Source organism: Crocodylus siamensis, chromosome 7, assembly GCF_052110815.1.
Source record: "Crocodylus siamensis isolate JL-2025a chromosome 7, ASM5211081v1, whole genome shotgun sequence".
Classification (NCBI taxonomy): domain Eukaryota; kingdom Metazoa; phylum Chordata; order Crocodylia; family Crocodylidae; genus Crocodylus; species Crocodylus siamensis.
In genome coordinates, this window is record NC_143401.1 from 51,326,483 (window position 1) to 51,350,675 (window position 24,193).

General features: G+C 43.9%; 1 protein-coding gene across 5 annotated transcripts in view; it reads right to left on the reverse strand.

The window, feature by feature from the left end:
• The window catches only part of CTNNA3 (catenin alpha 3), a 1,496,635-nt gene that overhangs the window by 297,223 nt on the left and 1,175,219 nt on the right, over positions 1-24,193 (reverse strand). The window lies entirely within an intron of this gene.

Genomic DNA, 24,193 nt, shown 5'->3' on the forward strand with positions numbered 1-24,193 from the left:
TTATCTGGTCCATTTGTCCATTTTGGTTTTGAATCTTTGCAGGTGCTGGATTTTGTACAGTACTGCCAATTCCATTCTTGCACAAAAAAATTGATAAGGAATTACAAAGAGAGAACCTATCTGCCACTGATGAGTTCTCTCAAATGATAAAACACCAGAGGTAACTGTTGATTAAAGCAGAAAGGCATCTGCTTATTTGATTTCTCTTTTAAAAACATTTGTACTTGTTTTTTGCACCTGGCATAACTCTGGCACTATCAACAAAAAAACCAAAATATTTTGAAGATTAAAACCCACTTGCTGCCCTTTCCAAATTTATTGTATATTATACTAAGCTCTGAGGTCATGTAACTGGGCTACTCCAATAAATGTCTCCTTGGCTCTTCATTTCATACACTGCTCAAGAGAGTAGAATAAAACAGTGGATAAATTATCTATATGAAAAGCATTACTCATAGTTTCATACTTCACCACAACTTTCCCAAATATCTTCAACAATGCCTTTCAAAGCTATCTTCATAATAGAATTTTTTTCATTCTGAATTTCACCAGAAGTTTCAAATATTCAGAATAGGTTCCAGAGCATCTTTGACTGTTAGCTCTTCTTCTACAATACAAGTTTAAGTAGGCAGATGAAAATTCCTCATGAGTTTCACAGCATGATTTAAATCTCTGATCCTTTCTTCCCGAGAGCAAATGTCTTTTAGCAAGGCTCTGAGGCTGCTTCAACTATCCTCTGGACATAAGGAGCATGAACTGACAGGCACAAATGTGAGTCTTGCAGCATCTCAAACCCCTTTGAGATGCTGCAAGAGGCACATGCGGGAATGAAAAAATGTTCCCTGCGTTGCAAGTTTGCTGGTACACCTGAGCCTCATGGAAAACATGCCCCACTGGCCCTATCCAGTCGGGGCTGTGCAGCTAGTGTGCCTCTGCATAGAGGCTGTGCAACCCACCCGGGTGCAAAGCTGGACTACATATAGATATGTACAGTGGGATTTTGTTCTAACTATGGAAGAACATGGATTTGGGGGTATTTTAAAAATGGATTTGGGATGCTGCTGTAGCAGTTCACCTGGCACAAGGGGTAGTGTCCCCAGATACCAATTGGCCAGGTCCCAGAAGCTCCTGAGAGACAGAGTAGCCCTGAACTGCTTGCTGTGACAGGTGCTGGCCCCAGGATCTAGCTCTCTCTGGCTGCAGATCCAGAAGGAGCCAGGCAGGGTTATTTTGCTCCAAGTGGCACAATCTGCCCCACACCAAAGTGCATGTCCAGACACATGCGCTGAGACAAAAAGCCCCAGCTCAAATTTGCACCGCTTCTATTTGAGCTGCTCTAAGTGCATGTGCCTGCACGTGTGGACATGCCCAAGAGGCTTACTTTTGACTCAAAAGGGGATTTTTAGGGTGACCAGAAAGCAATGTAAAATTCGCTTTTAACAAGCCATAGTCTCTGAGCGAGATGGAACCCACAACCCTGTGACCCCATCATCCAAAAGTCACTTTGCAGTTCCTGGACAATCCATTGAATGCTTCTTCTGGGCTGCAGAGGAGCATTCCAACTCTAGTCTACCCATGCAGAGTTTCTCATGCACTCCAAAAGAATGTTCCTCTTTGAAGAGAATTTTTCTCCTATCTCATTTTTCCCTCCAAAAATAGGTAGGGTCTACAGCAGAGAAACTACCTAGTAGAACTCCCTGTCCTCATTTTGCTATTTTGTATACTCTACAACTTCTTGCAGAGGCAGCTCCTCTGCAAACATTTTCATTCCAGGGTCATGCATCCTTTTTTATAACAACAGCATAATGCAGTCACAACACTTAGCTTACCTAAAACCCCTGAAAAGCTAAAGCAAGCACCACTGGTAACTCAAATTACTATTCTGGACTAGTACTTGGTGGCCTACAATCACTCATCTAAAGAAATGCAGGCTGGGAAACTTGAGAAGAAAAAGCAGAAATGCATCTTATTTTTGAAGGGGGATACAGATAGTGAGGAACAACTTGAAGGGGAGGCAGAGCCCTCACATTCCTTAACTCTTAGTTATAGGTCGGCAAGTATCCATTAAAATGTTTTGTCCATTTTGCATGAGCGCAAAACACAAAGTTCAAATGGTAGCTCCATTCTAAATGTTCTTTTCTGTTACATACCACTTTTCAATTTAGCTGAACTATTTCAAAATATTCCTCCTAAATATCAAAACATTGTAATATTTTTTTGTAAAAAAAGTGATGGGTTACTGTTGGACTATAATCTTGACTTTCATTCTTCATGATGAGTTGTACTAGTCATGATTGAAAAGACAGAATCTAAAAGATTCATTACTTATAGGATGATATCTTAGAATAAAGAGTTTTTCCTATTCCTGGGATGAAGAATAACTAGCAATTGTATGCTACCATAATATTTTAGTAAATTAAGTTTAAAGACAGCTATTTTACAAATTCACCATGTCATTTTTTTCTGAACTAAGAGATTGTTCATATTAACAACCTGAACACTGGCCAGAAAACTGTATTTGAAAGACAACTGGTTCTTCTGAAACAGACTTGAGGTATACTTTCTACAGCAAGCTATTTAGAGTGAAATCAACTGCCTAATGAGAAGTTGAGACACCTTCATTAGATGTACTCAAAAACAGATTAAGATAATGATGGAATTAGTACAGAGGAATAAAATTCTGAGCTCAGTACAGAGGGTTGAACTGAATGACATATGCAGTCTTTTCAAACCTTAATCATCTCTGATTCTTTGTAATTAGCCCATGTAATACAAAACGTAATATGAAAAGGATTAAATTGTTTCTAAATTTTCTTGCACTTAATTTCCAGCACGCTAACATTTTTGTAATAAAATGTTAAATTGGTGACATTTAATTATATTATATCAGATGGCCGACAAAAGCTTGCATATATATATTGACCAGATGAGCTTTGTCACCATATTTCTTTGATCTCTCTTCTACATCTTCATATATTATTGTTCATATTTAATCATAGATATTGTAGTAACAAATGTAAAGGCTACAGTCAGGAAGATGGAATCATAAGATTTTTTTAAAGAAAGATTTAAAGACATAAAATACTTAACATTGTGATATAAAAGCACTGAATTGCCAGCGTGTTGAGCATGGTTTGTTATCTTTTTTTCCCCCATTCTGGATTATTTAAAGCAGTGGTCAAATCCATCTAGCCCCACAGATGGTCAAATGAGTGGTACAGGGCCAGTCTGTTATCAGATTTGGGGTGTGGAGTAGAGCAGTGAGAAACAGCACCAGTCCATTTTGACTTCTGTTTTGACGTTTTGACGGAACAGTATTTTGTTTCAAGGATTGCTTCATTTCAAAACCACTGTTCCATTTTGTTTTGTCTAAACTGTTTCGCTATTTCAACACTGTTTCCAAGTTTTGTCCATAGGCTATAATGGGGAAGCATGAAATTGCTTATAATTTTGTCAGTTCTTGCCTGATTTGGATGGAACATTCAGGGATGGTGGTCCCTTCGGAGGCCAGGAAGCTTGCCAAGCTTCAAGGAGATATGTGCAAGGGTATCTGAGAAATTGCACCTCAAGCTGCTGACAAGCAAAATTCATGTCATGTGTGTATTAAGGCACAGCAAGGTGAAAACTGTTGAAGCTTGACAGCTTTCAAGGAGATAGGTGTAAGGATTTCTGGGAAACTGCACCTCAGGCTGCTGACAAGCAAATCTCATGACATGGGTGACACTGTATGTGTGCTAAGGCATGCCCCTCACTGGTGCTGGGGCCTCTATGTGACATGGTAGTGTGTCCCAATGAGTCTCCTCCTCCCCTACAGCCTCATCCTGGTCCATTCCTTTAAATAACAACAGGTAAGCAGTACACTGCAGCACAGTAGCAATAGCATCTCAAGCAGCCAAGCTGTCACAGCTTAGAGACTTTCTTTCCTTTTGTGCAGGAGCTTCTTCTCCAGCAGCTCCCAGAGCACTCTCTATGCTAGCCCCAGCCCTGGGGCTTAAATGTGCCCGGGGCCCAGCATCCTTCCGGTCAGATGCTAGGGGTGTTGGTCTAAGGACATGGCACTGGCAGACCAGGGCCTTTCATTTGGGTCAATCTAATCTGGCATGTTTTAGCAGACCAACTAAATAGTTACAGAAATATATCTTATCAAGCTTTGGGGCTGAAAAAACCCTTTGTCAGGCTGAGGAAGCACCAGCAACTGGTCTGTGCATGTGCTTTTCCTGAATGGAAAGAATAGTAAAGTAGAGGGTGGCATACAATGCAAGCCAGAAATCCCCAGAAAGCCAGTCAGTAAAAATGGAAATGGAGGCATCAGGGGATGAGGGACAGCTTGGGGGGAAGGGGGGGGAGGGAGGAAGGGGGATGTAGCAGGTAAAGATGGAGAAGTACCTGGGGAGCCACATGTCCAGCAGATTGTAGTGTCAGAATTCCAATGTCTACATTGAGACCATGAGTTTCTGTACCTAGAAGGCTGATGAAGTGAAGATAGGCCCAGCTCTGAAAAGTGATTTGTAAATTCAAACAAGCACCGAACCTTTCTAACCTAACCTCATTACCAGAAGCCAGCTTCCTACAGCTCAAAACACAAAACCTGCCAACAATCTCTAATACCTTCACAAACTGCACACCAGAATCTATAAAACACAAGAATACCCAACTGCCTGTGGGGGCACATTTCTCACAAAAAAACCACTCTGTCTACAGTCTCTCAGGCCTGATCCTGAAAGGGAATTTACAAACCACTTCTCACAGCCAGGGCTATGAACTTCACTTCATCAGCCTCCCAGGTAGTAAGTACAGAAACTTATGGACTTAACATAGACAGTGGAATTCTGACACACTACAAGCTGCCAGACATCTGACTTCCCAAGTACCTCTGCATTTTTATCTGCACTGCTACATCCCCTTCCCGCCCCACACCCCGCTCCCCCAGCCTGTCCCTCACCCCCTGGTGTCTTCATTTCCATTTTCACTGAATGGATTTCTTGCCTGCATTCCATGCCAGCCTCTGGCTTCTTTACTAGTTCTTCCATCCAGGAACAGCACACACAACAAATGCAGGTGCTTCCTCAGCCTGACGAAGGGTTCTTCAGCCTGAAAGCTAGCATCCCAGGCAGCTAAACAGAGCTCACCTGGAGCCTCACAACTCCCCTGAAAACAGCAAGCCTCAGGCCTGTCAAAAATGTGACGGGTCTGGGCTTTCCCCAGCCAGGACTGTGTGCATGCATGTGGTAGCTGGAGGTTATGGCGCCTCCTACCTGCCTTTCCCAGGGAGCTACTCAGTCCTGGCATTTCCTGGAGCTGCCACACTGCCAGCAGTCCCATCAGGCCTCCCTGACCCTGGCAAAGTGAAGTTTTAGTGGTCATGCCTAGGACATGGGGCCTCCTCCATCCACACAGCCCCAGCCCATACCTACAAGTTCATCCTAGTATGGAAGCTCAGTGGGGACTTATTCTTCCCCTGGTGGCTGGTGATGCAGTGAGTGCCCCCTCCAGCTCTGAGAGCAGGGCATTAAATAGCTTTAAAAAAATCAAAATGGAAATAGGTGCAGATGGAGTGGGGAGGGTGGCACTCACTCCACCTGCAGGTGGAGCTTGGGGAGCCCCAGCAGTGGGATGTTCACCTTCACGAACACCAGCTGCTCCACAAACAGGTTCCATGTAGATGCATCAGGGTGTCAGTACATCCCCAGCAATGCTGAACTCCCTCTTGCTTGAAACAGTGGTTGGTGGACAGGACATGTGTTCATGGGCAACTGTGGCCAGATCCTGCCAAATCCATCTGTGGCTTACCCAGTAGGCCAGGGAGGTCGTACAGCAGTGGCTCCATGTCCTCAGCAAGATAGGCAGCCACCACAGCTTGAGTGTTACCTGCCTGGTGGTGGGCTCTGGTGCCTAAGGACTCCACCATGGAAGCCATGCCCTTGGCCCACATTGGCAGCACCTGTGGTGGAGGAGACTGGCTGGTGGATGGCATGCTAGCATTGGACAGTGGATCCCACTCTTTCACATCCCTCTGCCTCTGCCCTTCTGCCTCCCTGACTCTCTTCACCAGCATCTCCATCCTTGGCTACTGTATACACTGCCCTTTGCCCTCAGGTCACACATGGTGGCCAGTACATGGGTCATACTGGACTGCAAGGGATCCAGCCATTTCCTGATGCCCTACTTCAGCCACCTCACCAATGCCTGCATGTCTGGTGACAGCGGCTTTCCCCAACCAGGAATAATGACCCCCTGAAAGCTCTCCATTTGGCTCTGAAGATTCCTTACTATGGGAATCACCTGGCTAAGGAGGGCATTGTCAGTGCTGAGGGTCTTGGTCACCTTGAGGAAGGGCTTGAGGACCACCAACATCTGGGAGACAGTATCCCACTCAGCTGTTAAGGGGCCCACTGATACCAATCTCCCTGATCAAGGCCATTTCATTGTTGGCCTTCTGTTGCTCCACCAGCCTTTCCAGCATCAGGTATGTGGCGTTCCACTGAGTCTCCACATCCTGCATGATTTTGTGCTTCAGGGTGTTCAGCTCTGCTTGTTTCTCCTGCAGCATCTTGCCTCCTTGATGCTTCAGTGGAAGTATCCTGCCATCTTCCTGCTTTTGGAAATGAGTTTGCTGGTGGTGGTGCCATCCCTGGCAGCCCTGTCCTCCTCCAAGGAATCTTTGACAATGAAGTGGAACTGGTGTGCCACACAGCAGATGCCAACAAAGTTGGCATCATGGACCACCTTCACCATACTGGCCCCATTGCTGGTGATCATGAACCCATGGGTGAGCTCACCCTGCCCAACAAACCATCCCTGCACCAACCATGGTCCCCATGATCTCAGTTGCTGTGTGGGACTCATCCATCACCTCAGCTTGGAGGAGAGCCCAGTGATGGACTGACTGGTCACACCAGTGCCCTGTGAGGGAGAGGTTTGCATGATCTCCACATTGGCTGCTCCAGATATCCAAGGTGAAGTGTAAGGCCACCAGATCAGCCTTCCACAGCTCCTCCATCAAGTACTCACTGCATGCCACATGCAGGGAGGGCACCATTGTCTTGCTGAAGGTGGTGTGTGCAGGAACTTGGCATGATGGGGCCACAAGTGCCATGAGCCGCCTGAACCTTGACTGCTCACCTAAGGAAAAGAGCTGGTCATCAACAGCAAGCATCTCCCCAGTGCTCTGGGTGATCTCACTTGCTCTTAAAAGATGTCCCCCTTTCTGTCCATCTTTCCTGCACTGTTCCAGGGTGGCGTACCTCTGCTTCAGGGGAATAGGGACTTTGGAGTGACAGTGGGACTTCCCTTTGGGCATGCTCCTGCTGGTGCCAGCCTGAGAAGGAGAAAGGGAAGGGAGTGGTGCCTGCAGAGATGAATCAGCATCCCCATGATTCTCATGTGCTTTGTTCTCTTGCCCTGGGTTGTTTTGGCTTGGCAGTGCAGGCAGATAGCATACATGGGATCATCTACCAGCTCAAAATGATCCCAGACTACACTACCTGCTTGCTTTTGGGGTGCAGTTGCAAGTGTGGATGCTGCACCTTCCTCCTCCTCAGCAGGTGGAGGCACAGCAACAGGAGGAGAGGACTCAACTGAGCTGCTTGCCTCCACTTCCTCTACCTCAGCCTCCTCTGAAGTGCCTTCTGGGGAAGGATACCTGACTCTAGGGTAAACTTGAGAGGTGTGGAGCACAAACTTAGCTGGTTCCCTCTCCTTCCCCAGAATTTCCCTTGCTATGGCTCTCAGATCCAGCTGCAGCTGCAGCTGCAGCTCTTCCTCTGGCACTAGAAGGCTCAGCATGGGGATGGAGGAGACTGTCATGCTGGTACTAGTGCCGCTGTTCTGCTGCTTGTTGTCATGGCAGTGGTGGTGGGGGTTATAGCTGGTGCTCTTCGAGGGGATGCACTCTCAGGCACAGGCAGTGGCATATATACATACATACATACATATATATACACACACCAAGTTTCCCCTAGAGTCAGGTCTCCTTCCCCAGAAGGCACTTCAGAGGAGGTTGAGGTAGAGGCAAGCAGCTCAATTGAGTCCTCTCCTCCTGTTGCTGAGCCTCCACCTGCTGAGGAGGGGGAAGGTGCAGCATCCACACATGCAACTGCACCTCAAAAGCAAGCAGGTAGTGTAGTCTGGGATCATTTTGAGCTGGTAGATGATCCCATGTATGCTATCTGTCTGCACTGCCAAGCCAAAACCAGCCAGGGAAAGAGAACAAAATATAATATAAACATATCTCCCTTCCTATATAAATTAAAATCTATAATGTAATATCCAATATAATTATAAAATTGAAAAGAATAAATCAATTAATATAATAACAAAATAAAAGCATCTAGAAGAAAGAAAAGGGTATTCTGGAATCCCTCTTGCTAGGCTAAGCTAGCAAGTAGGAAATAATTCAGATCTATGCTAGTAGTAGCCTTCATTGTCTAATGTTCCTGAGCTACTGGAAGGTAGCTCAGTAATTGTCAGACCCCAAGGTAGAAAGTAGGCCAGTTCAAACAATGCTGCCTTTTACTCTGTTTTTCCATCCCTCCCCCAGAGCACTGGGATTGGAAGGGACCTCAGGGAAGGATCACAGTCACTAGGCAGCTATACAGTCAATAGGAGAGCAGTCCTTTCCTCATCTTCTCCCTCCCTCGCCTTATTTTCTGTTTCCCTGCAGGCAAGCCCAGCTTGAGCTTTGAAACTCAAAACATTTTGAAACTTTTAAAATGTTTTGACTGCCCTTGTTTCGTTTCAAGGCTGTTTCAAAGCCAACCATTTCATTTTTATTTCACTGTTCCAAGCTTGAAATGAGTCAAAACAGCATCAAAATGAAACAGCTGATGAAATTTCACACAGCTCTACTGGCTATCACAAAGAAGAATTATGTACCCATCCAATATAACAGGGTATATGTTCCTTAAAAGCCATCAGCCTTGTAGCTTCAAACCAAATTCTTGACATGACTGAGAGCTATCTGGTATAAAAAGTGGAAACAGAAGAAGTGGAAACTTGGACAAATGACTAGGGAGGAGTAGTATAAGAGTATTGCTTGGGCATGCAGGGATGGAATCAGGAGAGCCAAATCACAATTGGTGTTGCAGCTAGCAAGGGATATGGGGGGTAACAAGAAGGGTTTTTACAAATATGTCAGCAACAAGAGGAGGATCAAGGAAAGCATGGCTCCCTTACTCAATGGGGGAAGCAACTTATTGACAAATGATGCAGAAATGGCTGAAGTACTCAGTGCCTTTTTCACTTCAATCTTCACATGCAGGGTCAGCTCCCAGACAGCTGCACCTGGCAGCACAGTTTGGGGAGGAGGTGAGTAGCTGACAATGGTGAAAGAACAGGTTAGGGACTACTTAGAAAAGCTGAACATGTACAAGTCTATGGGGTGGACACTCGAGGGTGCTAAGGGAGTTGGCAAATGTGATCAGGAGAGGTCCTGGATGACTGGAAAAGGGCAAATGTGGTTCCCATTTTTAAGAAAGGCAAGCAACACAATCTGAGGAACTACATACAGGTCACCCTCACTTCAGTCCCTAGATAATTCATGGAGCCAGTCCTCAAAGAATCCATTTCTAAGCACTTGGAGGGAAAAAAGGAATTACAAATGGTGATCATGTATTTACCAAAAGCAAGTCAAACCTGACCAACTTGATTGCCTACTATGATGAAGTGACTAGCTCTGTGGTGGTGGGAAGAGCACTGGATAAGATATACCTTGTCTTTAGCAAGTCTTTTGATACAATCTCCCACAACATTTTTGCAAGCAGGCTATGGAAGTATGGGTTGGATGCATGGACTGTAAGGTAGATAGAAAACTGGCTGGACTGTTGGGCTCAAAGAGTAGTAATCAATGTCTAGGTGGCAGCTGGTATCCAGTGGAGTGAGCCAAGGGTTGGTCCTGGACCTGGTTTTGTTCAACATCTTTACTGATGATGTGGAAGATGAGATAGAGTGCACCCTCAGCTAGTTTACTAAGCTTGGAGGAGTAGTAGGTATGATGGAGGGTCAGGTTACATTTCAGATAGAGTTTGATGAATTGGAGGATTGGACCAAAACAAATCTCTTGAAGTTCAAAAAAGAGAAGTGCAAAGTCCTACACTGATAATGGAAGAATCCTATGTACCAGTACAGGAGGGGAACTGACTGGCCAAGCAGCAGCATTTTAGAAAAGGACCTTGGACAGTAAAGTGAAGATGAGCTAACAGCGTGCCCTTGTTACCAAGAAGGCTAATGGCATACTAGGCTGCACTGGTAGGATTGTTGCCAGCAGGTCTAGGGAAGTGATTATTCCCTTCTATTCAGCACTGGTGAGGCCACATCAGGAGTGCTGTGTCAAAACGTGGGCCCCCACTAGAGAAATAGTATGGACCAATTGGAGACAATGCAGTGGAGGGCAATGAAAATGGTTAGAGTGCTGTGGAACATGACTTATAAGGAGAGGGTGAGGGAACCTGACTTTTTTAGTGTAGAGAAGAGAAGACTGAGAGGAGATTTAATAGCAGCCTTCAACTACCTGAAGTGGGGTTCCAAAGAGGATGGAACTAAACTGTTCTCAGTGGTGGCAATGGTGTCAAGTTGCAGCAAGGGAAGTTTAGGTTAGATATTAGGGGAAAAAATTCACACTAGAAGTACTGGTACAGATTACCCAGAGAACTTGTTGAATCTCAATCCTTGGAAGTTTTTAAGACCCAGCTAGACAAAACCTTGGCTGCAATGATATAGTTGGATGGTCCTTCTTTGAGCAAAGGGTTGAACTGTTCAGTATTGAACAGTATTGTTCAATTATCTTCTTTGAGCAAAGGGTTGAACTGTTCAGTATTGAACAGTATTGTTCAATAATCTTCTTTGAGCAAAGGGTTGAACTGTTCAGTATTGAACAGTATACTTCAATATTGACAAGTGCAGGGTGCTGCACTTGGGCAGTAGTAACCAGCAGCACACTTATAAGATGGGAAACTCCCCTCTTGAAAGCATAGAGGCAGAAAGGGATCTTGGAGTCATTGACTCCAAAATGAACATGGGCCAACAATGAGAGGTCACGGTTGGCAGGGCTAACTGGACCTTGTCCTGCATCCACAGGTGCATCTCAAGCAGGGCCAAGGAGGTGATCCTCCCCCTCTATGCAACACTGGTCAGGCCACAGCTGGAGTACTGAGCCAGTTCCGTGTGCCCCACTTCAGGAGGGATGTGGACAACATTGAAAGGGTCCAGAGGAGGGCCACCCGCATGATCTGGGGACAACAGAGCAGACCCTACAATGAGAAACTGTGGGACCTGAACCTGTTCATCCTTCACAAGAGAAGGCTGAGGGGGGGACCTGGTGACCGTCTATAAACTCACTAGGGGGGACCAGAAGGGTTTGGGAGAGACCTTGTTTCCCCTAGCACCCTCTGGCATAACAAGGAATAACGGCCATACGTTGTTGGAGAGTAGGTTTAGATTAGACATCCATAAGAATTACTTCCCAGTTAGGGTGGCTAGGAGCTGGAACCAGCTTCCAAGGGAAGTGGTGCTGGCTTCTACCCTGGGGGTCTTTAAGAGGAGGCTTGATGCCTACCTGGCTGGAATCATTTGAGCCCAGTTTTTTCTCCTGCCCAGGCAGGGGTTCAGACTTGAAGATCTACAAGATCCCTTCCGACCCTACTTCTATGATTCTTCTATGATTCTATGATTCTAACTAGATGATCTCCTGAGGTCCCTTCCAACCATAATTTTCTATAGTTTTGTGGTTCTAAGATGAGGGATGAAATTACAAGAAACTATCAGAGAGTTTTGGAAGAGTATGAATGAATTAAAATCAGCAGGACTTGATGAATTTCATCCAAGGGTACTGAAGAAACTGGCAGAGGAGATCTTGGAACCTGTGGCAATGATGTTCATGAAGTCATGCAACATGGGCAAGGTACTGAAAGATTAGAAAAAGACCACTGTAGCGCTTGTGTTTAAAAAAGGCAAAAAGGAAGACATGGGGAACTGCAGACCAGTTAGCCTCACCTTGGTTGGAATGATACAGTTGAGGGTAGTCCTGCTTTGAGAAGGGGACTGAACTAGATGACTTCCTGAGATCCTTTCCAACCCTAATTTTCTATGTTTCTATTATTCTAAATCTTTCAAAATTCAAACAACCTAGAATGAATTGCCACTTCCATCCTTCATATACTATTACAAGGCACAATATCTGAAACACCAGGAATATCCTATAACAAAAGGGCATATATATAAGAAGGAGTCAGCATATCAGAGGATCCTACAAAAAGAACAATGTCCAACACTGTAGCCCATGCCATTCTGAACAGAGGAAGATTTTTTTCCTGATCTTAATTAAATTTGTTATTGGGCAGAAGAAACAGACACTTTATCCAGAAACCACTGAGTTTTCTAAGTACCAGCAAGGGCATTAGAACCAGAATCAGAAATGCCTTTCTTGTGGCCAATGTTTCAATTTTTCAGAAGAAGTTGAAAAAGCACCCCAGCAGCCAGTTGTACTAAGGAAAGGGAGAAAAATTCTTCTTATATCCTACTGGCCACGGAGACTTAAAATCTGGAAAAAAATCCAATAATAAAACAAAGATGCGATTTTTCTAGCAAAAAACAATGTAATTAAGCACTAGCAGAGTTAGTGGACTCACCACTGCTTGGAGTGTTTTTAAAAAATAAGCATTTTCCTGTAAACCTATGTTTAATCTAAATTCTGAGAAAAACTTCAGCCTCTGTATGCAGAAGAGGATTGAGGTGGCAAGAGTCCCAAAATACCCACTTCCCACCAGAAAGCCCCAGGAATCTTTCCTTAACTGAAAATATTTCAGAGAAAAATTATTATGGCTTTTAGCCACAAAATGGGCTGTTTAATTTTCTCACAACCCCAGAATTTAACTCACCATATTAGCTACATTTCTTCAGAGTAACATTACATTAATTTAAGTCATTATTATTATGTATTTTTATATAGTCATTATATAATGCAGGAAGTATACAAATTATTAAATTGGAAAGTTAAAATGGAAAAACCTTTATTTACTTATTTAGAAAGGATCTGTAAACAGAAAAGAGGCTACCCCAAAGAAGGAAGCCCCAGCTCATGGGACCTGATCCGGCCCCCTACCTTGTTCCTCCCTTCTTCTAAATCCCACTCCTAGACCCATCCTTTCCCTGCAACCTGGCTACCTGGCATGCACTCAAGAGGCTGTTTACATGTGATTACACCCCTTGTCGGGGAAGGTGACTCCCTTGAGGAGTTGGCTTGGTGACAGAACTCCATAGAATTTGGGGGTGGGAAGTTTGTCCACACAGAACAGGAGAGTGAGGAAGGGCACGCTGCATCCTGAGATGCTGAAGGACTGCAACTTGGTGGCCTATCTGTGGGGGGTGACCAAGCATTAATGGAACATGAGCTGGTTAACAGAGAGCAAAGATAAATCTGCCCTGAAATGGAATAACTTTAAAGCACCTAACATGTGCTTCAAACTAGTTTCAGGTGCTAATGTGTGGACTGTCCAGGAGTTAAGATATCCAGAAGCTGCCTAAAATAATTGTGTAACAAGGCCCTGAGACTGCCGAGATCAGCATTGCAATCACTCTAGGCAGACTGGCTGATAGTGTCCCCTGGCCTATTTGGTAAATTGTTTGAGCTATGCTCAGTTAAGTAGCCCACGCTTGGTGGAAAAGCATGAGGTAAAGAGTGAGCGCATTGTTTGAGTGACAGCTGTGTGCTGTGTGAAAAAGAGAGTGATGTTTGAAAGGGCATGAGTGTCGGGTACATGAACTTCTGATTGGCTGTCTGAACAACTGTCACTGAAACTGACAAATCTCAGTGAAACCTGTGTCTAAAAGGAAGCAGGTCTGAGGGATCTGTGCTCTCTGCATGTGGATGCCATTCCCTGAGGTTTGCCTGTAAGAGTGAATGAGAGTCTGGGAGACTAATACCTTGTTCCTTTCTGTGCAACTTGTGGTTGTGTGCCTGGATTGTTGTGCCTGGGGGGCCTGGGGTGGCCAACAGCCAACATTGACCGATGCACATGTGTGCCCTGTACATTTGGTGAGCGAGTGACAGGGAATTGGTGGCTGGTTGAGCCAGAAGTGCCTGTGAACGAATGCATATGTGAGGGTGTGGAACACTAAATGCATGTATGTGACTGTGGTGTAGGTTTCAAATGGCTGTATGAGACTGTGGGCTTTGTTATCTGTGTATATGTTGAGTGAGGGGTCTGGGGGACCAAGGTCTCTGCTGTGGATTAGTGTGAATGGTGTAGCTTCAGCTGCTGTTATCTATATTTGAGAGTCTATTAGTCCTATCTAGCACCATCTGTTGAGGGTAGCGAAGGATCTTGTTGTGGCCAGTGTATTAGTATTGTAAATAATTGTTATTGATTATTGTTGTTTGTTAATATACTTTGTTTCTGTTACTCCTTTTACATATGTGTTTGTGTGATCATTTTAAGGCCACCAGACAGCCTGTACAGCAGCTCCCATAAGCAAGTGGGAGGTGGGATTGAGGTCCCCATAGGGATGGAGGGAGTTGGGCAGGGTTGGAGCTAGGATTGTGCTCCTCACTGCTGCCACACATGCAGGGGATGCTTTGCCAGGGAAGCAAAGAACTTGCAGCAGTAAGCAGCTTCCCAGCTTAGAGCACCGGGTTGCAGCTGCTGGGCTGGAGAGGCCCCCAGGGGAGGGTAGCAGGGTGGGGAGCCAGAGCCTGCAGTGGGCAGCCTGCACTCACCCCATGCACAGATCTGTCGGACACGGGTCCCCTCTGCCCTCCCAGGAGTGCATGCGGTGGAAGGGAGCCAGCCTCCCCTTCACCCAAGCCCACAGTAAGCAGGCAGCAGGGGGGCCCCAGGCTCTGCTTTGCTGCAGCAGCCACCATTTCTCACAAGGGGAAGGGGGCTGTGAACCCAAATCCCTGGTCCCGTAGCCTTGGGCCCCATCTGGAAGGGCTGGGAGGGGCAGGGATCTCTGGGTGGGGGTCAAGGGGCACCAGCAGACTTGGGGAGCCTTTTCAGGGGGAGTGAGGGGTATGAGCAGGGGCAGGGGGCTGTTTAGGGGAGTGAGGGGCAACAGCAGGGCTGGGAGGGCTGTGGTGGGGCATGAGGTGCCTTTCATTTTAATCACAGATTTTGGGAGTTTTATCAGAGAATTTTCAATTTTTTATCAGGGAAAACCAGGATACCTGCTCATTATCCATTTGCTAGCAAAAGCCAGACTCAGTTTAGGCTAGCGAGAGATATTATGGAGCCACCTTTTTTTATGAAAGGGGCTTCTTAATAGGGTTAACAACCCTAATTTTCATAAGTAAGAATTTTTCCATTAACAGTATGAAATCAAACTTTTGTGGAAAAGAGCCTTGATATTTTTGTCTCAAACCCTATACACGAATAGAAGCATATGGACTGAACAATGTATGACTATATTTATGTCAGTTTACAACTGAAAATTAAAAACGATCAAATGATAATAGGTCCTCTGTATTTGTTCATTAATGGAAATTAATTTATTGTTGTTCTTAATTTGTCCCTATAGAGGTGACTCTTGAAATCAAAAACAGAGTACTCTTTCCTTTGAAGCTTAGTTTTAAAAAGTACTTTCCTAATGGGTTTGGGAGAGTTAGTGGTGGAGTTATTCATGTCATCATCATTTTCGGTGACTGACTGTGAAAACAAGTTTCTGAATGATAGCAAGCCTTAAATATCAAACAATCAACACTGAGACACTGACTTTGTACATGGTTTTAAAATGATCTTCTCTTTAGCTGGATTTAAAGCAGGATGACCAACTTTAACCTGCATCTATCTAGCTACTTATCTTGGTCATACCAAGTCACATGGAGCTTCTCTGTAAGGAATTATCTCCTGCCATGGTTCTGATCCAGTTGAGGACTATAATAAAAGTGTGTGTGTTTCTACTACCATATGATGCAGTCATATACTAGTGATGGTTAAGCCTCCCAGAGGTTTGCTTCAGATAAGCTTGGAACAAGCATATAAACTGGAGTTCATCTGAACAGTCCTATTAGGTGACCAGGCAGAGCACATAGCCTAACAGGCATGTTTCTATGATGAACCCCATTTAAATTACCTGAGCCATGCTTAACTTAAAGATGCATACAGTGATGTCTTAAGAAAAAGCATTATTACATCTTTTCAAAAGTATTTCACAGATGGAACAATGGGTGTGAACATCTATAGGATTCATGGACAAATGGCTCTTTCCCTGGAGAAATTCAAGGTCTGTTTACAGCTTAAATGGTAATCTTATATGTGGAGTGTTTGTTTTTTAAGGTTTGCACAGAGTCCTATTCAAGTTGTATATATCACAAAAGAATCCATCTGCAAAAGATTCAGTGCAACAGGGTGCATCTATACATGAAATTAGTGCACCTGAATAAGCTCTAGTGCAGTTTGCACTGGAGTTTATTGTTCCTCAGTGGAGTATTTACACATGCTCCCAGGACAGCAGCACATTGACCTGGGGTGGCGCATCCCCCAGTGGCAAGCGACCTGGAAGGTCAGCCTGCAAGCCTGTAGTTTCTCTGACCCATCTCAGGGTGCTGTGGAGGGGCTGGCTGGCTGGTGCACAAGGGTGCTACAGTGTGGGGTTAGCCAGCAGGTAGACCTACCCATACTGTAACACTCCCATGCCCCAGCCAGACCCATCACCATCTACACGTACATTGCAGCACATTAAATACTCCACTAATGGATGGTGTTTGTGTTTGGCAGTACTATCCTATGATGGACTTAATTACTTTACTCTGGCTTAACAGCACCGCATGAGTAGATGATGATGTTTTACTGCGGAGCTAATTAGTCAATTCTGCAGTAAAGCGCATGTATAGATGCCCCCACAGATATCTAAATGTTCCTGCTAATTAGAATGTCACTAAGACACTGCCTTCTTTAAAAATCAAACCATGGGAGAACTTGGGAAGTATAGACTATCATGTCTCATCTTGGTTTAGCTAACAAACAAAAAAACAAAAAGGAAAAACGAGTCTAGTTAAAGAGACAATACTGCAATACTAGGATAAATATAAGTGGTCAAAATATCTTAGTTTGTAGAAGAAGAATGTTATTCTCTATTTTTTTAAGAATCATAACAAATGAGTTAAAGAAAAATGAACAGATTTGTTTCTAACAGATTAGAAAGGAAAACAAATAACCACAGGGTAAAGTTTTCTCATGAATAAAAACTAAGTGATAAAAAGGAACAAAGAGCAGGTGACAGTGTGAAAGAGTTGACAGGGTGTTGCTTCAAAGATCTGAAAGGGTGCATAACATTACTTGTTGGCGGTTTCAAATTTAAGAATTAATTTTGTACAACGTGGAGTTTGGCTTCCTTCTACCTCTTACAGATGCCTTCACTTAAATTGGTGGGTGTTTGTGGGACAGCTCTTAATTGGGTCTGCTTTTTTTTAGCAGGGAGATATCAGAGAGTGGATGTGTGTGAGTGCTCATCATCCCATTGGGAACTTTCCTGTGGGATCACCCAGGGCTCCATTGTTAGGGTAGCTTGTTATATTTAGCCTTACTTGGACCTGCTTGAGTGGTGAATTACAGTATTATTTGAACTTTTCTTTTATGCATTCTCTATCTGCATTGTCAGCTATAGTCTTGGGTTTGCTTCCACCTTATGTTCTTGACTATTGGTATGAGAAGGCAGATTATGTTGTAGTATTATCAACATACGCAGGTAGAATGTGTGCCTTGTTACTAGCTTAAATTAACTGAACTCGGCACTAACCAACTGAATAAGAGGAATGGGATGATTGGATATGTTAAAAAAGAGGGGACTAATTGGACAGTGCCCAGCTGCAGAGTCCCTAGGATTTTCAGTTTTGGTGGACAGAATTAAGCATGCCTAAATTAAGACACGAGTAAAGACCCAATGAAGATGTGATGGGTTTGTTGGAACAAAGGAATATGCCTTGTCATCATCACAGGATAGAATGTGGACAGTATGATTACCACAGTGAAACCAATCAATGATACCCAAGAATGAAGAGCCATCAGAGGAGTTAAATAAAAAGCCTAAAAGGGGACAACAAAGAGGCAAAGTGTGTGCTGTCATTTATCCAACAACATCTGAACCGTGACAACCAGAAGACCACCTAGATGATGACCCTCTACTTTCAGGACAGTTGATTGGCCTCAGAACTTGTTGTGGAGTTACATCTTGGATTGGGTCAGACCATTGGTCTACATGTTTTTTCTCTGTATAAAAATGATCATTATAACATTCCATGTATTAAAAAAAAGTTTTAAAAGTTAGATTGTAGTTGTTGAATTGGTATGCCACACATTCCGTGTTCACTCTGGGTAGGTTGACCTTTAGTGATCCTTTAGGACCTTCTGCTGGACAGATTGATGCAGTAACACCATCCTGTCACCATTCTTATTCAATGTCTAGATGAGGCTGCTGGACAAGATTGTCTGGAGATTTGAAGTGATGTGCTTTTGGTATGTTGATGACATCCAGCTCCACCTCTCCTTCTCTCCTAACCCTGACCCTGCAGTCTTAGGGTTTTTTTCCAGTGCCTGTCTGCAGCTGGAAACTGGATGTAGGTTGCGGGCATTTAATTGGGATGGAGGGCCATTTAACGAGTCTTGCTGAGCTAAGGTCTGCACACAAATACATGCATACACATCCACACATGCATACACATACACACACACTTCCTGGCCCTGGCCCTGGCCCTGGCCCTGGCCCCCACTTCACCCAGAGCTGACACCTGCTGGCCACATCCATAGCAGGTAATATGGGGGATAGAGCCTGGTCATGAGCCTCTGGGTTTCCTGCCCCACCATAAGGGCTCCTGGTGTACATGCACACACACCATCCCAACCCCATGGCTCTCAGGAGCCTTGATGGTGCACTGGGTTGGGACACTGTGGAGGCCTGTGGCCAGGCTCCATCCCCCCCAAAGGCAGGGAATGGACAAACTGGTGGCTCCTGGTGGCTTCTGGGTGGAAGCAGCCTCACCCATCTGCCCACATGCAGCGACCAAAGCCACAGATGCCAAGGCCCAAGTGTGGCTTGCTCAGGGCCTGTTGCGTGGTGCCGGGTGGGCAGGGCTGCTTACACCCAGCTTCCCCCATGCACCTGAGAGATGAAGTCTGGTCCCACAGGCCCTGGATGGGCCAAAATCCATCTCTCAGGCCACTGCATGAGCTTTAGTTAAATTACCCTCACTGCTATTTGAAGTGTGGGATGCTGAATATACAAGATGCTCAAGGTGCCTTAATTAGAGCGGCTCCCAAGAGCTGCTCTAATTAAAATAGCTTACCCTGAAGCACATGTAAAGATGTCCCATGTTCCTAAGGGACTGTCTTCTCCTTTATATCCCATCATGATCTCAAAAGTCAGCTAAGGGCAGCCTACAACAAATACCATAAGTATACCAAGTTGGCTTGATGAAAATGTTGGGGGGCATTGTTCTTTGAAGTTCCTCCTCAGCTCTGGAACTCCAAACCTCTTGAGCCTCACCAGAGCCCAACCCTGTATCTTTTGGCAGCAGTGTAAGAGTTTCCTATTTGGGCAAGTATTTACCAAACAAAACAAGGACAGAATGTTTAGGAGGCCTGTTCTGTCCCTCTTGTTGCTCTCCCATTTTTAATTTATTCTGTTTTCTTATTGTACACTGGCCTGAGACTTTGTTGGGAAGGGCAGCATATAAATCAAATAACCAAACAAATACATCCAGTGGAAGAAACATTCTTCTGGTCTCAGAAGCAGTAAGGTACAGGGAGATGTCAATTAATGCTCTGAGGGTGCATCTACATGAGATGCTACTGCGGAGTCATTACTGCACATTTATTTAGCATTAGCAAGTACTGTACTGAGTTACTGTGTAGTAGCAAATTAGCACTGTAATAATACTGCACAGTAGAATATTAGTACTGCCCAGGCTGTGATGCAATACTGTGCAGTATTTTTCAGCAGCTCTGTAGTCACCTTGTATATAGGCACCCACAGATTATCGAATACTTATATTATTAATTGCCAATATACTTTTTTTTTACAAAGATACAGGAACAGAGAATGGGCAATAATCAGCTTTCTGTCACCTTGACTAATAAAATTCACCTGAGTTTGCAGTATTTTTCAGAATTGGGCACATGGAGGTATCAGACAACACAACAGTTGATGATATTCAACTTGACTATGTTTAAGGTAATACAAACATATAAATATAGTCAAAACATCTATATATGTGCAGAAAGAAAAAAAAAGGCTTAGGCCCATACCATAACACCATGCTGGTGCAGACCTCAGATCCAAGTAGCCCAGTAACCTGTCCCTCAATGGCAGGGAGTATATACTAAGGAAAAGACTGTTTACAAGGGGCCTATCCAGACCAATCCCTGTCCCTTTACCTATTAATTTTCTTCCATGTTCCCTAATTCTAGTGTTGTGAGAAATAATAAATCCCCCATTTGCTTTTTCCAGCCCATTCATGATTTTACAGAATTCTATCATATCTTGTGTTAGTTCCATTTTTTCTACTGCAGAGTCCTAGCAAAGGCCTTCTCTCCTTATATTGAAGCCTTTTCATACCCCTGATCATCCTTGTTGCACTTCTCTGTAATTTTTCTAGTTCTACTATATCCTTTTTGAGGTGTTAGGTTCTTAAAAGATATTTAACTGTCTAACTTTCACTGAGATGATATGCTACAATAATATTATAATAAATAGCTTAAATGAAGTAATTTATTAGCATGGAAACAACATTCTTTATCATTATCTATTTTATGCTATGACTGTCTCACATGTGCCTCTGTATTGCTCATTCTCTACACATGCCATTGCATAAGCTAAATTGCAGGATTTTAAAGGTTTTTTCCTAATTTCTCTTTCCTTATTCAGCCTTCAAATAAGATTTAATTGAAATTGTCCAGAACAACCCATAGCAGTGCTTACGTAAGTAGAAAATACAATTTTAAAAGACAGATAATTAAACCGAAAACAATTAGATGAAAAGTAAATAACCACAATGCATAGTTAAAGTCTCCTTGCCCATTTTATTTTAATTGTACACCATGAGGTATGAAGGACACCTTTTGCTTTGATCCATAATCAACACTGCGTAGGCTGAAATGTAGGCTGGAAGAAATCTAATTCAGGCAGAACTCCTTATGAGGGAGTCCATGCTGTTCCAGAAAGCCACCCTATCAAAGGGTAAAGGGTACACTCCTTTCCACCTAATTCTTTGCCTTCTGCGTTCCACAAATAGGTACATTTATATAAATACTTATAATGAACTTAACATAATGGTTGGACTCCCTTCTCAACACAACCCCTGCAAGATGACTTGGTACTGCCCAAATCACCACAGCTCTCCGAATCTTTTCCTGCTGCTAGACCAAGCCTGCTCCACCCCAGTTCAAACTTGTGTGGTCATGGACATGTGTAGATGTTGTACCTGGGAGCCATTAACTCCACTGTGAACTGTGCTGGAATGTATTGTATTACACTAATAGGATGTGTAAATGCACCCAGCATTATGTTAATTATGAATTTTGTGGGTAATACACAGTGCATTAAAACAACCTAAAAAACAACCTAGAATTAAGGAAATGCTGTTTAAGACAGTACTGTTTTATATTAATAAAACTCTTCCTGGACATTGCAATCAATAAAATTCCACCTCTTATATTGTTATATTTTGCTATTATCATTTGCATATTCCATGGAAACCTACTGGATGGGCTATACAAAATAGAACTGGATTTTTAATGGGTTTCTTCCCCCAGGTTGCTGAGCTACAGAACCAGCATGTTTCACTCATTTGACAGAGGCCTCTGATTTGTCATTCAGTCTTAAAAGGCCATAATTTATTTCTGTCTGTTTATCCCATTGAAAGCCAAATGGGGCCTTGGTTATTATTTTCATGCACTCCCTGAACTATAATTTTTAGCATGTAAGTGGGCTTTAGCTAAATTAAAATCAGTAATCCTGGTAGGAATGTTACACTAGAAGTATAGGACTGACAACTGCTTCTTTAATCCAGATCAATATCAACATTCTTTAATCCTGCAATATTGATACCTGTATCCATATTCAAGATGTAATGAAACTTGAATCCCGTTTTTATGAAACTGACATTATTTTTTTGCGTGAAAGATCTCTGTTTTTTGTGAAAAATTACATTTATTGCTGAAAAATTACATTTATTGCTGAAAAATGCAATAGTCAAAACCCAAAAATGTTTTGGCTGAAAATCAAATTATCTTGGATTTCATAGACACATAGACATTAGGGCTGGAAGGGACCTCAGAAGATCACCAAGTCCAGCCCCCTGCCCAAAGGGCAGGAAGTCAGCTGGGGTCATCCAGCAAGATAAGCATTTACTCTTTACTCTTTACTCTTGAAGGTATTCATTGTAGGTGCTTGAACCACCTCCAATGGCAGGCTGTTCCAGACATTGAGGGCTTGGACAGTAAGGAAATTCTTTCTTATGTCCAGCCTGAAATGGTCTTGCAGTAGTTTATAATCATTAGATCTCGTCATCCCTTGGGGCACTCTGGTGAACAAACGTTCCCCCAAGTCCTGGTGGTCACCCCTGATAAACTTATATATGGTCATCAGATAACCCCTGAGCCTGTACTTTCCAGGCTAAAGAACCCCATGGTAACACTGTTGAAATGTCTCATGACCCTGTTCTTCTCTACCACCAAAGTTTTCCAACCAGTTTATGTCTTCAATAACAAAGCATAGTATTCACACAGAACATCCCTTCTCATTTCAAAATGAGGAGACCATAGTGCATCATGGGGAAAATTGTGCAGCCAAGAAATAGAGTTCACCAAGCACAATGAAAGCATAAAATCCATATATTAAAATTCTCAATCAAAACTGCAGCAGTATTATCAGATTGATATATGTTATTCCTCACTGAAATATTTTGGCATTCATGCTTCTGCCAAAAATTTAAAAATTCCACTTTTTTCACTTTTAATTTATCCATAGAGGGAAAGAACAGATTTTTCTACTACTTTGGTCTTAATATTAAATCTAACAATTGTGATAGCTAGAAAAAATACAGAAACTTACTCTTAAAACAGAATTTCTAAGGGAAATCCTTAGAGTATGTTCATACAACAATCTATCAAGTAACTGTTCAGCTTTTGATATAAAAAAGTATCTTGTACAGTTTAAGTTATTAAAATTACATCAAACTACAGTAGTGTTAGTAGACATGATTCACCTAAAGTGACAAGTACAACCTGAATAAAAGTATGGAAAATATGCTTTTAAAACTTTTAGGCAATTAGCTTTTACATCAAAGAGAACATAACTAGAATATTGTATTTCTACATGGAAAACTGAAAGCAAGTTCCACGAATTATATGGGAGACTCCTTCTAGGGTAGGGCGGAGGCACTGCACTAAGCTCTAAATAAACAGCAACTCATACAGTGGTGTTGATGCCGAGTGCTGCTAGCGCCCCTGCCCGGGGGGGCGCACCTACCTGGGGCTTGTCTGATGCCTCCACCCAGACAGAGCCCATGGGGGAGCTGGTGTCCCCTGATCCCCTGGCCTGCAGGGGAGGCCCAGCAAGGCTGGGGGGGGCAGGGATTGGGGGCCCCCACACCTGTCCTGCAGGCACCCACCTTAGGGCCCTGGAGATGCAGATGAGGGAGCTCCAGGAGGAGGTTAGCAGGCTGAGGGGAATCAGGGAGGTGGAGGATGAAATTGATGGTTATTTCCTTTCCCTGCAGGGCCATGCACCCAAGGAAGAAGCACCCGGGGAGGTGCCCTCCACTGCAGAGTGGCAGATGGTCACCTCCAGAACCAGGGCTGCTCACAGCATAACAGTACCAGTTCCTCCAGTCCAGCTGGAGAACAGGTACAAGCCCCTGGCAACACTGGAGGAGAACGAAGGAGAGGAGGCAACCGGAGAGGAGGCAACTCCGTACTCTCCATGCTCCGAACAGGCTGAAGGAGCTAAGCAGTCCTGGAGGAGGAAACATTGAGTGATCGTCAAAGGCGACTCCATCCTGAGAGGTACAGAGGGCCCCATCTGTCTCCAGGACCCTTTGACATGTGAGGTCTACTGCCATCCCATATCTTTGCTCGGGGCAATGACGGGGATGATCCAGGCCATGATCCAACCCACCGATTACTACCGCATGGTCCTAATCCATGTGGGTACTAATGATGCAGCCAGGAAAAGTCCTGATCACCTGATGGCAGACTACCACGCT